This window comes from Cricetulus griseus, chromosome 2 (genome assembly GCF_003668045.3).
Source record: "Cricetulus griseus strain 17A/GY chromosome 2, alternate assembly CriGri-PICRH-1.0, whole genome shotgun sequence".
NCBI classification, from domain to species: Eukaryota; Metazoa; Chordata; class Mammalia; order Rodentia; family Cricetidae; genus Cricetulus; species Cricetulus griseus.
Genome location: NC_048595.1, coordinates 173761381 through 173777065, shown reverse-complemented (window position 1 = coordinate 173777065; position 15685 = coordinate 173761381).

Genomic DNA, 15685 nt, shown 5'->3' with positions numbered 1-15685 from the left:
ATGGCCTGAGCCTAAAAGACATAAGTTGTGGATTGCTGCAGCATGCCATCTTTTTTGTTTGTTTGTTTGTTTGTTTGTTTGTTTTTTCAAGACAGGGCTTCTCTGTGGCTTTGGAGGTTATCCTGGAAGTAGCTCTTGTAGACCAGGCTGGTCTCGAACTCACAGACATCCACCTGCCTCTGCCTCCCGAGTGCTGGGATTAAAGGCGGCGTGTGCCACCACTGCCTGGTCATCATGCCATCTTTTGGCAAAAGATATTGTTGGGCACAGCATTACTGCACAGAGGTAGGTGATTTCATATTCATGTTTTTTTTTTCTAAGTCAAAGGAAATTTAAAGATGATTCTCAGAGCTGAGGGAGGGTGAGTAGCTTGATGGTAAATGCACTCCTTGCCCCAGCTCCATCTCTAGGACCAAACAGAAAAAGGAAAAAACAAAAAACAAAAAACAAAAAACAAACAACAACAACAACAAAAACCCCAACAAATTAGCAACAGAGTAGGAGCCAGTAGAGAAGAGCAAAGACAAAAACAAATACAAACCAGCAAACACAGTGAGGAGACCTCGGAAATCTACAGGACCTCCTGTAGTACTTATCCCTAGCATAGGTGTGGACTTTGGGAGCCCATTCCACATAGAGGGATACTCCCTGAGCCAAGACACACGGGGGTGGGCCTAGGCCCTATCTCAAAGGATACAATAGACTTTGATGACCCCCTATGGAAGGCCTCACCCTCCTTGGGGAGCAGAAAGGATATGTGATAGGTAGGGTTTTAGTTGGGGGGGGGTGGTAGGGGAGGAGGGGAGGGAGAGGGAACTGGGATTGACATGTAAAACAATCTTGTTTCTAATTCAAATTTTAAAAAGGGGGGGAGAAACACACACACACACACACACACACACACACACACACACACACTCACACACACACACAAAGCAGCAAACAAACAAAACCTCAGAAAACAAGAGGGATTCTACATAAAGGGGAGTGGTCCAGGCAAAGGGTCTGGGAAAATCAGGAGTAGATGATAAGAAAAACCTTTCCTTCTATTCATCTTGGGTTCAAGGCTAAGGTCCTGGTGACAACAGACAGACCAACAAAGGAAAAACATGCAAACTTAATTATAAGTTTTGTAGGACCAGGACTAGAGAGATGGCTCAGTGGTTAAGAGCACTGACTGACTGCTCTTCCAGAGGACCTAGGTTCAATTCCCAGCACCCACATGGCAGCTCACCACTGTATGTAACTCCAGTTCCAGAGGAATCCTACACACTTACACAGATACACATATTGCATGCAAAACACTAATGCACATAATATAAAAAATTTAAAAAAGGAAATATTTGCAGACTGAAAAAATAAAAATTAAAAAAAAAAAGTTTTGTAAGACCTAACACCTTCATGGGGAAATGACTCATGTAGTTAAGTCAGCATATTTATGTTACATGTGAGGAGTGGGCAAGGCCTGTTGGTTTGGATTCTTCTCTATGCCCCTGGGTGGTCAAAGGTGTAAAGAGGTCTCCTCTCACATGACAGTCTTAGGACCTGCTTCTTATCCAAGAGATATGATGCCCTCTTCTGGCCTCCACAGCTGTACACACACACACACACACACACACACACACACACACACACACTTGCAAACACACAGATACATAAACAAAAATAAGTATTTTTTTTAAAGGAAGAAAGAGAATTTAGCAGATTGAAGTTAAAGCTGAACAAGAAATGGGAGTCTGCCTATTAAAGAAAGAGAAGGAAGGACAGACACCCTGAAGTTTCTTGACTGACAGAGTAGCGTCGTCAGAAGGGGAAAGTGAGCACAGGGCCCCAAAGAGGCAGAACATGTCCAGAACAAAGAGGCTACAGCAAGTGGTATGAAGGAAGAATTCCAAATGGAAAGCCAGACAGATGGGCAACGGCAAGCTGCGGCAAGCCATGAGAGGCAACTTCCTTCAAGCCGACACTGAGGGGGACCTGACACAGGACAGAGCTCCATTCAGTACAAAGGTACTCATGGGACACATTTCTGGTGGGCAAAAGGCCCCAGGAGAACACAGCCATGACAATCAACACTTCATCCGCAGTTTTCCACCCACACACAAGCCCCCTAAACAGACAGATTCCTTTGTTTTTTTTTTAAATTTTTAATTACTTTTATTGAAAACTGCACTGAACGCTAAATGTCCACCTTTACAATAAACAAATACAGTAACGGTAACTCACACTAAAACAAAACATACTTCTGATAGCCATTATTTTTCTGTTTGGGACAGTTTAAGGTTTTTCTTTTGTCACAAAAAACGGGAATGTACCTATACAAAGGCTCAAAATAGGCCATCTTTAGAAACAAAAAGGCAATGATTCACAAAAGACTATGAATAGAACTGATACAAATAGAGCTGATACAAATCTAATAGGATTTGTTAAAATCAGTCACATCTAGTAGCACACAGACAGATTCCTTTGTACTTCAAGGTATATATACTCAGTCAAGTAGAAGCTTAGAGAGCCATGAGTGCAATTTTAAATATTTTCTGAACCTTTAACCCCTCCAAGATCTGAGATCCTAGAGTTTTGTACTGAGATCCAGGGCTGCGGAGGGAAAGGGGCAACTTCAATTTTAGGAATCCCATGAAAGCAAACTGAGTATACAAACCTACATGACAGAAGTCTAGTGTGATGGAGCAGCCTGTAATCTTAGCAGAGGAGGCAGAGGAGGGAAACCTGCAAGACTAAGCTCATCCTGGACTATGTAAGCAGACTGTCTGGTCAGGGAGTGGAGAGAGTCAATGGATATTTCTGTTTTGACATCCAAATATCAATGTCTTTGCAAAAGTGAATTGGAGGTGTTCAAAGCCACCTCACCCCCGCCCCCGACTTTCAAAGGACCTCTTGGGCAAAGTTCAGTGAAGATAATTCCCTTAGCTTTCCCCTTTGCAGTGCCAACCTCCACACCCACCTCCCATGCTCTCAGCCCCTGAGGGAAGAGTCCGCAGGTCCAGGTGAGCTTTCTTGCTGACCTCAGCAATGAATTTGTGGTGGGGAGGATCCTGAGAAAAAATTGTCAGATAAAAGAGAAGGAATTAATCTGTCCCCTAGACAGGGCCAGCTTCTGCCTGACAGCTACATCTCCCCAAGGTTCTCAAACATTTCTCTTGAGTACGCTGAGTTTTATACGGCACCACTGGGGGAAAAACTCACATCCAGCCTTCCCCCTCCTGTCAGTCCCTCTGACTTGCTCTTTTTCAAACTGTCAATAAAAATTTTGCTTTTAATATACTCGTGATTGGATTAGACCCACCCGGATAACCTCCTTTTGATTAAATCTAATTGAACTGATGAGTGACCTTAAGCACATCTGTAAGCTGTTTTTTGTTACTTAGCAGAATAAACAGGAAGTCTGACGGGTAGAGGACATGTGAGAGTTTTTCCTGCCGCAAGGGTATGAGAATAGGTGCAAGAGCATGGGGTACGGGGTAAAAGGGTCCCCACCTCTGCAGCTTCATTTTGTCTTCCAGGCAAGGCAAACCCTGATCCCAGCTGGGCACCTCAAACACAAAGCAGACAGAGCTGGTGCCTCCCCCTCCCCCACACAGGGCCTGGGCTAGTCCTAACTAGTCCTGGGCATGTCTAATACATAAGCCCAGCAGTCACACTAGAAAAGAGATGACACAGAGAAGGGACATCATCCTTTGTCTTTAAAAGAAGCTATTCCTAGGCCAATGAGATGGCTCATTGAGTAAATACTCTTGCTGCCAAGTCTGACTTTGGTGTCTAGGTCCACGAGGAAAGAGGGACTCTCCCTGTGAGTTGTTGCCTGATTTCCACACAGGTACACATGCCTGTACACTTACATCTGCACACATATGAATACATAAATATAATTCAATTAAGACATTTCTCTTTCCACAACCTCATCCTGCAGATCAGTGGTTCCCAATCTTCCTAATACTGTGACCCTTTAATACAGTTCCTCACATGGTGATCACCCCCAACCATAAAATTATTTTCCTTGCCACTTCATTACAGTAATTTTGTTACAGTTATGGACTACAATGTAAATATCTGATATGCAGGATATCTGATATGCCACCCCGATGAAAGGGTCATTGGACAACCTTGGGGGTCTCGAACAACATGTTGTGAACCACTACCGTAGCGCCTAGACTCTGCACTGGGACAAGGGGGTGTTTTTGAGTGACAGTGAGTACTTCCACCCATTCTTGTTTTGTTTGTTTGTTTGTTTTTGCAACCGTGTGTGTGTGTGTGTGTGTGTGTGTGTGTGTGTGTGTGTGTGTGTGTGCACTACTCGAATGCACACCAAGTGTGAAAGTTAGACAACTTGTAGGAGTGAGCTCTCTCCTTCTACCATGTGGATCCCAGGGTTCAAACTCAGGTTCTCAGGCTTGGCAAACACCGTTACTTACTGAGACATCTCGCAGGCCCTGTTTGTTTTGTTTTTGTTTTTGTTTTTGTTTTTGTTTTTTTTCTGGAGGCTGTCCTGGAACTAGTTCTTGTAAACCAGGCTGGTCTCGAACTCACAGAGATCCGCCTGCCTCTGCCTCTCGAGTGCTGGGATTAAAGGTGTGCGACCACCGCCCAGCCTGGCCCTGTTATTTTTTGAAACAAGAACTCTTGTATTCAAGGATAGCTTCCAACTACCCATCCCCTGGAGGATGACCTTGAATTTCTGTTCTTATGTCTCTAGCTTCTGTGTGCTGGAATTATGGACTCGTGCCTTGTGCTGCCTGGTTTATTTGGTGTGAAGGTTGGAACCCAGAGTTTTTATCCCTGTGAGGCAAACACGCTACCAAGTGAGCTGTCTCTCAAGTCCTTTGTTACGGTTTTTGTTTCTGTTTTGTTTTGTTTTGTTTTGTTTAAATAGTTTGGCTCCATAACCTAGGCAGGCCTTGAATTGTATATGTACCCAGGACGGATACCTTTTACTTCTTTTGCCTCAAGCTCCTGAGTGCTAGACTGCAGGGCTGTGCCATTTTACCTACAGACCAGTAATCACAACTCTCTCTACCATCCATGTCTCCATCCCTATCCCTGTCTTCCACAGGGGCAGGCAGAGGCAGGGGGAGGCAGGAGGAGGCAGGGGGATCTCTGTGAGTTTGAGACCAGCCTGGTCTACAGAGCTAGTACCAAGACAGGTAGGGCTGTTATACAGAGAAACTTTGTCTTGAAAAATAAATAAATAAATAAAGAGTTCTTTCTTCTTCATGAGCAGGTACACTCACCACCCCACATGCATCTATCTCTATTTCTCTCCACAGGTTTTTCTCCTGGTGGGTACCAGCCATCCACATAGCGTTCAGCTAAAGACAGCAGTGAATGAATGAAAGCCATGGTGAATGAGTCATCCACGTTTTTTAAAATCATCTATTATCCTAAAATATCAGTATCGCAGGCCCCCATCTAATTATAGGATCCATTCATCCATACACTCATTTATCCATCCTTGGGGATCCAAAGATAAATATGAACAGGATAAACATTTTTGCTAGACTGTTAAAGAACTTGTGCTTATTAGGGAAACTGGGACATTTCCTTCCTTTGGGATGAGGTTTGCCAGCCCCAAAACATCTTTTAAAAACCAACATCTAGAAGTGCAAGCTACTGTCAAATTTAATCGTTAAGACTCAGGTCTGCCAGTCCTAAAAGTGGTAGAATTCCTTTCTTTTGTGGAAAAAAAGAAAAAAAACAGCATTCTCATTGTTTCCCATTCAAAGAGACACTTAAGTTTGCTTCCCACCAGGTTTGAAGCCGGTGCCTAATGTGGCTGAAAACGCTTTGAGCCCAGAGAGGAAATCCAATGCCTCAGGGCTGGGGGCTGAATGGCGGCCTTGTTACCAAGGGCCTTCTCCTTTGTCTGCCTGGGATCTCAAATGACATGTTTGGACACAAAGCCTCCTAGGTAGAAATGACTACATTTGCCAGTGCTCCTAATTTAGCCGTTGGTTTATTATTTCAGAGTCTTTTTTTTTTTTTCATGATTAGATTCAGTGAGATTTTGCTGCTGAATCATGACCCTCATTTTAAAAATGTGTTTATTGTGGTGTTTATTAGTATTCTTGCTCCTCCTCCCTCTGCCCCCTTAAAGTTTCCTCTGACAGAGAGCTGTCTGGGCCTCCAGTGAAGATTTTACCTTCCTGCTGCCAAGGTCATTTTCCTAACCTCCCTGAGATATTCATCAAGAGGTCTTTTGAACCATTCACTGTGACAGGAGCAGAGAGGAGCCAGTTGAGAAGGTGGGTGGTGGGGGGAGGCAGACTCTGTGGAGAGCTGAGGGAGAGAGGCCTCTACCTAATAACTTTTCTCAGGCCAACAGATTAAGTGGTTCCTGAGCCACGCAAGAAAAGGTTTGGACCAAGGGACCCAGGAATAAGGGAATCACAATCTTTTTGTTGGAGATGTGGTCTTCGTTCCCTACTCAACAATCATGTTAATTATTTTGTTGCTGTATTTGTTAAATATTCTGCCATCGTGCTGCTCGGCCTCTGAGATCTCACTGACTGCAATTTCAGTAGAAAATAGCTAAAGATGATGCCATCCTCTATCTCTTTTTACCACCGTTGCCCTTTACCAACAACTATAAGGCTGGCATGTTAGGTCTCAAATCCAAGCTGAGGTGCCCGCTGATATATCAAAGCTGATGCTGGCCGCCAGGTTGTCCCAGCATCCCTCAGTCCCAACCTGTTACAGGGTCCTCCTGTAACAGGCATACCCTGCTCCCTACCTTAAACTTCTCCAGCCCAGGCACTGGGCTGGGCTGCCTTTCCCCCACCTGTCCCTCCTGTATAGCCCAGCCATTTTGTCTATGTGCCCTTTTGCCTTTTTGGGGGGCCCTTTTTGGTCTCTCAGACTTCTGGCCTCTTGGCTCCTGGCTCTCTGCTCTTCCCTTCTCCCTCCCCTTCACAGGGTCTGGCTCAGTTTGCTGGTCATGTTCAGTCTGGACCCTCCCAAATGCCTTTGCCTCTGGCTATGCTCTCCCTCATATCCACTATAAACCTTCTCCTCCACCATACCTAGAAACAGTTATGTCCTCCTTTTATTTCTTTTTTTCATTCACCCACTCAACAAACCATGCTAACTATTTTGTTGTTGTTGTTTATAACACTCTGTTATCTTGTTGTTCTGGAGTCTGAGTTCTCACTGGCTGCAGAAAGACGCCTTTCCCAGGGATAGCCAGTTCTTGGAAGTAGCACTTAGCCCACCTTTACCAAGTACACTAACCAATATAGATCCCATAAGGGAAGCCACCTTCTCTATCTGGCTCTTACACTCCAGGGGACCATGTTCCTCTGCTCATCCTGAATTTCCGATGACCTAAGGCAATCAAACCTGCATCTCCTGGGCTTATCCAGCCTCCTCGCCTGCCCTTCCTGTGAAAACCACCCACCACCAAGTCTTCTGTGGGCCCCAGGTGGTACTGCACCATACCTCCTGTTGCTAGGAAACCGCCAGCAGAAGAGGATTCCTTTCTTGTTTCCCCAGAATTCCACACATCTCGGGCTGGCTTCAAATGGATTCTGTAGCCAGAAGATGTCTGTCTTTGTTTTCTACTGCTGTGATAAAGCACCATGATAAAAAGCAACTTGAAGAGGAAAGAGTTTGTTTGGCTTACACTTCCCCATTATGGTCCATTATGAAGGAAGCAAATGAAACAGGAGGACTTGAATTTAACTGCCAGAAACCGGTGTTTGAAAGCCAGCTTATAGAGCAATAGAATTGTCATCCTGGCTGCAAACAAGCTGAGAAGTTTACTCTGTCTGAGGCCACAAAGCCACACACCTGGTAGGCAGAATAGTTGAGGCTGAACCTCGTTTGTTTCTTTGCTACTAAAGGGCAACCCCAACTCTCATCTTTTGGTCTCCTTGCCTGCCTTTTCTTTTCTTTCTTTCCTTTTCTTTGCCTGCTTCTTACACCTGCCACTTTATAAGGCTTTTCCTCAGTTCTGTTCCAATATACCTCCACTGTCCACCAAATTGTGTCCAGGTTCAAAAGATGAAGATTTAGGGTATCATGTGTCCTTCTCTCTGCTAAACACGGCAGCCATTAACCATCTTCATCAAAAACAGCAGACTCTTAGGATTGAGCATGGTGGCATGGAGCATGGAGTCCCTCATGGGAAGCTGGGGAGGTCACTAAACCCCCATTTGAGATTCAACACCCCTCCTGCTGCTCCCTCTCAGCTGCAGCTCACCCTACCTCAACCTGTGTGGTATTGGTAGGTGCTAGAGCAGTGGTTCTCAACTTGTGTATTGTGAACAACCCTTTCACAGGGGTCACCTAGGACCATCAGAAAGCACAGATATTTACATAATGATTCACAACAGTAGCAAAATTACAGTTATGAAACAGCAATGAAATAATTTTATGGTTGGGAGTCACCACAACAAGAGGAATTGTGTTAAAAGGTGTCGGCATCAGGGAGTTTGGGAACCACTGTGCTAAAGTATATATAGAGAGAAATGCTACCTAATGGAGGGACTCCAGTTTCCCAGCTGTGAGGAAGTCATCATGCATGCTAAGGCAAGGCTTTCCAGGTGGGGCTGCTTGGGGATCCCCTAAGCTTGTGACATAAGCCAAACTCCCTGGTTCATCATGCTAGAGTCAGGTATAATTATTTGGATCCATGTCACACCCAACCCCAACCCTGTCCACCCCCCAACCCCTACCTGCCTTGGAGTAAGTGGGTATTTGTTTACATTTTTCAGGAAAAGTACACTCAAGGCTTCTAGTGGCAGTTAAAAACATCAGTGGGTACTCCAACAACAGTGTTCTCTAAGCTGTGCACATTGGGGGCATCCTGAGCTTGACAATGGTCTCTGAATACAGTGAGTTCACATGCTAAGTCAGGATCTATGGCTACACCAAGAGGAAGACTACAATACAGAGAAAGACTTAGTCAGCTGACAAATTAAATGGTTCTAAATATCATTGTAGAGGCCTGGCAAGATGGTCCAGTGGGTAAAGGAGCTTGCCACAAAGCCCAAGGACCTGAGTTCCATCCCCACATAGTGGAAAGAGAGACCCGACTCCCACAAGTTGTCCTCTGAACTTGACACGCAGCCCTACCAAACACACCTAAGTAAATGCAATTTAAAAAAAAAAAAATCCAGACAGAAAGACTGAAGGAGACCATCAAGGACTTTCGCAGGATGGAAGATTTGGGTTGAGATGTTGAAGGATGGAAAAAGATAAGGGAGTGGTGATGGGGCTCAGCTTGTAAAATACCATACTGCATAAGCCCAACAACCTGAGCTCAACTTCTCAAACCCACGTGAAAAGTCGGATGCTGTGGCATGCCCATGAAGCCAGCACTCCTACAACAAGATGGAAGCAGACTCAGGAAAACCAGCCGGAACACACAGGCTGTACAGTGGGAGTATTTCATAGCCAGGTCTTCATTGTGATTTGCATATGTGGAAGGAAATGCCCTCAAAAGTTGCAAATTTTATCTTTTTAATCTTGGGAAGCATGGCAGTTGGCTTTTAACCAATGGGCCTGATGTGAAAGTGTTTGGAGGACTGGCTGTGGTGGTGTATGCCAGAGGCAGAGGCCAGAGGTAAGTTTGAGGCCAGCTTGGTCTACAGAGTGAGTTCCAGGATAGCCAGGGCTACATAGAGAAACCCTGTCTCAAAAACAAAAATGTGTATAGAGAAAATCAGTTAATTGGAAATTAAAGGTGGTGTAACTTACAATCAAAATAGAGTTTAGAGCAAAGAACAAGAACTCGATTCTCATTTGTGCACAAGGATTGGAAGGAGGAAAAAAAGGGGAGAAAGAAAGAACAGTGGGGAAATCCAGAAATGCAGAGAGAAAGTTGGCTTGCAGTCGGGGCTGTGCAAGGGAGAGCATGCGTGCTTATGAAACACGTTGAGCCTCCTTCCGAGTTAGCTACCAAATTTTCTTTTTCCCATTTCCTATGTGATTTTAAATGCATCACATTCCCAAGAACGGCATAAGAGATGCCAGAAGTTTCCTTGAATAGAACCTAGAGGAACATGTAACCCAGCTCTAATGAGAGCCCTGTCTGCCTACCCTAGAGATGAGAAAATGCTCGCTTTAGCCAAGTACAGGGAGGTCTCATTCATTTTCTTGGGTAACATTGGAAAATAAGTTTCTTCATGAAAGTAGGATTTCAGCCACATCTATAGGGGTGGTTATTTGCAAAACAAACAAAACAACATCACAAGTGTCTGTAAGGCTGTGAGAAAATCGCTGGTGGGAATGTTGGGAAATGCTGATTAGGAAATAATTAGTAGTGTGGCCCCATTGGAAAGCCACTCCCATGTTAGGAACTTCAGAGGGCTGGAATATGGGGGGTGGGGAGGTGAGGAGGTAGATTAGCAGTAGAAAGTGGCCATCTTGCCTCATGTATTTCAAGAGTACAGGAACCACTGAACCATGGTTCATAACTAGTAAAACCTGGACCATCCTAAATGCCTGGCAGCAGGAGAATATGTGAGGAGGCTGTCATGTATTCATAAAGAGGAGTAGACACAGCACCAGACACAGGGGCAATAGGTAAATGGTGAAGCAATGCTGAGCAAAGGATGTATGACTTGGTGTGACCCATGTAAGGACTCAGGCATTATGCTGGCCTGCCCCTGTCACCTGGCAGAATGCTCTCAGGCAGTACCCTGGTCAGCCCAGGGTACCAGGTGTTGTCTGCACCCAGGTGCAAAGGACCCCTTTTAAAGACAGACCCCTGCCCCTTGCACTCATTTCCCACCCCTTTTCAGCTCTTTCTCCTGCTCTCTCTTTCCTGCTCTCTTTTCCACCTCTCTTTCCTGTTCTCTCTTTCTGCTCTCTCTTTCCTACTCCTCTCCTTTCCAGCTCTCTTTCCCCACTGTTCCCCTGGGGCAGACAGGACATTTCCTGTCTCCCTCTTCTCTTCTGTCCTCTGTCTCTGTGTCTCTTTACCTCTTTTCTCTTTCCTTCCCCCTCCGTCCCCTTTCTAATAAAAACTTCTCACTTAATCTCTGTCTGTGTGGCATGTTTGTCCCTCCACCTCGGTCACCCTCGCCCACCGTGGAATCCACAAAGGTCCCCCTCAAGCTTCATCATGATGAAGCTTGGCCAAATGCTGATTGGCCAGTAGCCGGGCAGGAAGTATAGGTGGTGCTACCAGACTAGTAGAATTCTGGGAAGATGAAGGCAGAGAGGAGCAGCCAGAGAGACACCATATAGCTACTCGGAAGACAGGATGCTGCACATTCTCCAATAAGATAAGGCCATGTGAAAATACATAGATTAATAGTTATGGGTTAATAATTAAGAGAGAGCTAGCCAGTAAGAAGCCTAAGCCATCGGCCAGTTTATAATTAATAAAAAGCCTCTGTGTGTTTATTTGGGACTAAAGGGCTTTGGGGCCAGGTGAGACAGAAACTCTTGTCATCTACATGACCTGGTGTCACTTTGCCTATACAAAGTTCCCAAAATGGAGCAGGAGAGATGGCTCAGCCATTAAGGACGCTTGCTGTTCTTCCAGGGAACATGAGTTAACTTCTTAGCACCTATGCCAAATGACTCACACTGCCCTTAGTTCCAATTCCAGGGAATCCAATGCCACCTCCTGGCCTCCATGTGAATCTTACACATAGTGCACACACTGTGACATAGAAATAAATATTTTTAAAAGTCTCAGTAACAAAACTAAGAATTATCTAGGTTTATCCCTAGGAAGAAAGTGACTGTGAAACTTAATATAATGGGATAGGGGACAGTAGGCAGTTCCTTTAAAAATTAGCATTGTCAGCATGGTGGTGGTGGCAAATACATTTAATCCCAGCACTCAGGAAGCAGAGGCAGAAGCAGGAGACTCTCTGTGAGTTCAACACCAGCCTGGTCTACAAAGCAAGTTCCAGGACAGCCAGTGAAACCCTGTCTGGAAAACAACAACAATAATAAATAGTAGTAACAATAATAATAAAATTAGCATTGTCATATGACCTAGCAGATCCACTTCCCAATCTCTACCCAGGAGAAATCAAGACAGGGATTCACACAGGTACTTGTGTGAATCTTTCTCTGTCCTACCAGCTCCCAAATAATGATATGGAGACTTCTTATTATGAAAGCTTGGCTTAGGCTTGTTTCTGAGTGTTTTGTTGTTGTTGTTTGTTGGCTTGGTTTGATTTTAGTTTTTTGAGACAGGGTTTCTCTGTGTAGTCCTAGCTGTCCTGGAACTCACTCTGTAGACCAGGTTGACCTCAAACTCACAGAGATCCACCTGCCTCTGTCTCCCAAGTGCTGGGATTAAAGGTGTGTGCCACCACTGCCCGGCCTTAGCTTAGGCTTGTTTCTGACTAACTCTTATAACTTAAATTAACCCATTTCCATCACTTTCCATACTGCCACCTGGCTGTGGCTGTTACTTCTCCTCCTGGATGTTCTGCTTCTGCTGCATCCAGCTGGTGACCCTGCCTTTCTTCCTCTGTCCTGCCTAGCTATTGGCCTTTCAGCTCTTTATTACACCAATCACAGTGACACATCTTCACACAGTGTAAAGGAATATTCCACAACAGTATATCACAGGTCTTTCTTGCGTCATTGCTTTCTTGCGTCTTTGTATGGCAGGTCTTTTTTTGTGTCAATTGCTGTGTGTCTATATCGCAGGTCTTTCTTGTGTCATTGCTGTGTCTCTATATCATAGGTCTTTCTTGTGTCATTGCTGTATCTTTGTATGTCAGGTCTTTCTTGTGTCATGTATCGCAGGTCTTTCTTGTGTCATCGCTGTGCCTCTTCCACTTTTTGAGTCTATGACAGTCTCTTCATGCTCTCTGTTGCTGACTGACATTTAGTATGTCTTGGGGTTTTCCTGTTATAAAGAGTGGCTCAGTAGTTTCTAGACTCTGGTAACAGGCAGACAAGATGTTTGATTTCTACTTCAAATCTGCCTCCTTGTGTTAAAAATTCCTAAAGTGGGTGCTGCTTTCTGAATGGGTCTTACCATCAGTTCCAAATCACTGTCTCTCTAAGTTTTTAATGACTGTACTCATGCATTAATCATGAAGGAGAACTAACTAAAAACACAAATTTCAGGGTCTTAACCCCAAGCCTCACAAATCAGACAACCCTGAGAACACACAGAGGATTTTTTTTTTTTAATGCATTGATGTTTTGTCTGCATGTGGTTCTGTGTGAAGGTTGTTGGACCCCCTGTCTGGAGTTACAGACAGTTGTGAGCTGTCATGTGGGTGCTGGGATTTGAACCTTGTCTGGAGTTATTGTGAGCTGTCATGTGGGTGCTGGGATTTGAACCTTGGTCCTCTAGAAGAGCAGCCGGTGTTTGTAGCTGATGAACCATCTCTACAGCGCATGAGGCCTTTTTCTAAGTGCCCTAATTAACTCCTGTCCCCCCCCCCAAGAAGTTTAGGAAACGTCACGTTTCTTACATCTGGTTACATTGGCTCTATCTTTTCTGAAAGTTCATTTTGTCTACTAACTCACTCATAAGCACACCCTCACCATGGTCTCTACTAAGCTGCTCTCCAATTTGCTGTGTAGCCCAGGCTGGTCTCAGACACAATCCCCCTGCCCTAACATCCCAAGTGCTGACACTAAAGACCGTGCTTCCACACCAGGCTTTGTGACTCTCATCCCTTCTCTCTCTCTTATTTCCTTCAAAAAGGTCCCGTTTTAGGCTGGGCAGCCGTGGTGCATGCCTTTAATCCCCGCACTTGGGAGGCAGAGGCGGACAGATCTCTGTGAGTTCGAGACCAGCCTGGTCTACAAGAGATAGTTCCAGGACAGCCTCCAAAGCCACAGAGAAACCCTGTTTTGAAAACCAAAAAAAAAAAAAAAAAAAAAAAAGGTCCCGTTTATCCCAGGATGGCTGCAAAATCAATATACGGCTGAGGCTGACTTTGAATCTGTATGTTTCCTGATTCTACTTCCCACATTCTGGGATTACTGGGGTTTCTAACCAAACCCTACTTCTATGGTGCTGGGATTGAACCTAGGGCTTCACTCATGCTAGGTAAGTGCTCTACCCACTGCGCTACATCTCAGCCCATGACCTGTTTTCTTTTCTCCAATCAACTTGTCTTTAAAATATCTGCGTCTGTTGCCTTAATTTCCCTGACTTCTACTCAGTAATCTACCTTACCTTTGTTATTCTCATCAGCTCCATTAAATTTCTAGAGGATTCTCTACTTTGACCTCTCTTTGGCCTTCACCCTGTTTCATACTTAGGCAGCATACGGCTTTACTGTCTCCTGCCCTGTTTTTTTGAGTAATTCCTGTATCAGATCCTTACCTTTCTTGTGCACTCACTCACCTGTGTCCTACTTCAAAAAAAATATATGTGTGTGTGTGCACATGTGTGTATGTATACACATATTCACACAGATGTGTATATGTGTGTGTGTGTGTGTATACATATACATAGTGTATGACTATGATGTATGAGTGTGGAAATGCATGTTCCTCAATGTGTGTGGTCTGGGAACAACTTTCAGGAGTCAGTTCTCCTCCCACCATGCTTTAATGTGGGATTTCTCCTGTTTCTGTTGTGCTGAATACTTCAGACTAGCTGGTCCATCAGCCTGCAAGCTTCCAGGCCACACTAGGAGTGCTGGGGGTGCAGACGCATATCCAGCTTTTTTATGTAGGATCTGGGGATTCGACCTGAGTCATCAGGCTTGCACACCAAGCATTTTCTTTTTCCTGCTGAGCAATTTCACTTACCCACTTTGTCCTACTTGTTTCTCTTTTGCCATCTTACAAGTCTGGCTGTCCTTAGGGTTCCCTTCTTTGGGTTTTCCCTTTCCTGACTAATATATACTACTAGCTTAGGTGCATACTGCTGAAAGAGGTTAAATCTCAATTGCTGTTGTCCATCCAGCAGGCATTCCTTTTGTGCTGTCCCCTGACGCTGCTTCTCCCTACAATAATCGACAGTGGGTCACCACTGTGAATAGAAATGGGGGATCTGTAACAACCATACTGAAGCTAAGAAGCAAGCTGTAAATTTAGCTGATCAAATTCAGCTCTGAGGAGATTTCCATCCTCCTCCTGGGATAAATGCCATTAATCCACCCAAGTAATTGTGTATCACTACTCAGACACATTCTTATTTATTTATTTATTATTTATTTATTACTCAGACACATTCTAAAAAAAGCTTGGATAGAGCTGGGTGTGGATGTGCACACCTGTCTAATCCCAGCACTTGAGAGGCAGAGGCAGGAGGATACCTGAAAGATCTAGGCTAGCCGATGTACATAGTAAGTTCCAGGCCAGCTAGGGCTGCATAGTAAGACCCTGTCTCAAGCATGAAAACAAACAAAGCATGGCTAGGCAATCTAGTCACTATGTGGACTTCATAGAGCATCCCTATGCAATGTAAGAGAACTGTGACATCACCAGGCAGCATAGCTTTGTGGGACCCTTTTCATGAATAGAGTCCATTATTGATAAAAAGCACTGGTTGCAGCACGTGACTGTAATAAATCTTCTTTAATGTATGAATCAGTGTTTCCAACTCTGTCTCTGGGAACCCCATGTCTACAGATTAATTTCTTACACCCTCTCTTTTTGGGTGTTTCATCCACACTTCAGATTCAACCCAATCAGAAATAGAACAATTACATTTCCTCTCAGGCCTGGTCTCCTCTAGCATCCCTTGCTCGGTCATTTTTGTGATCCCTCCCTGTCTCTGCTCTGG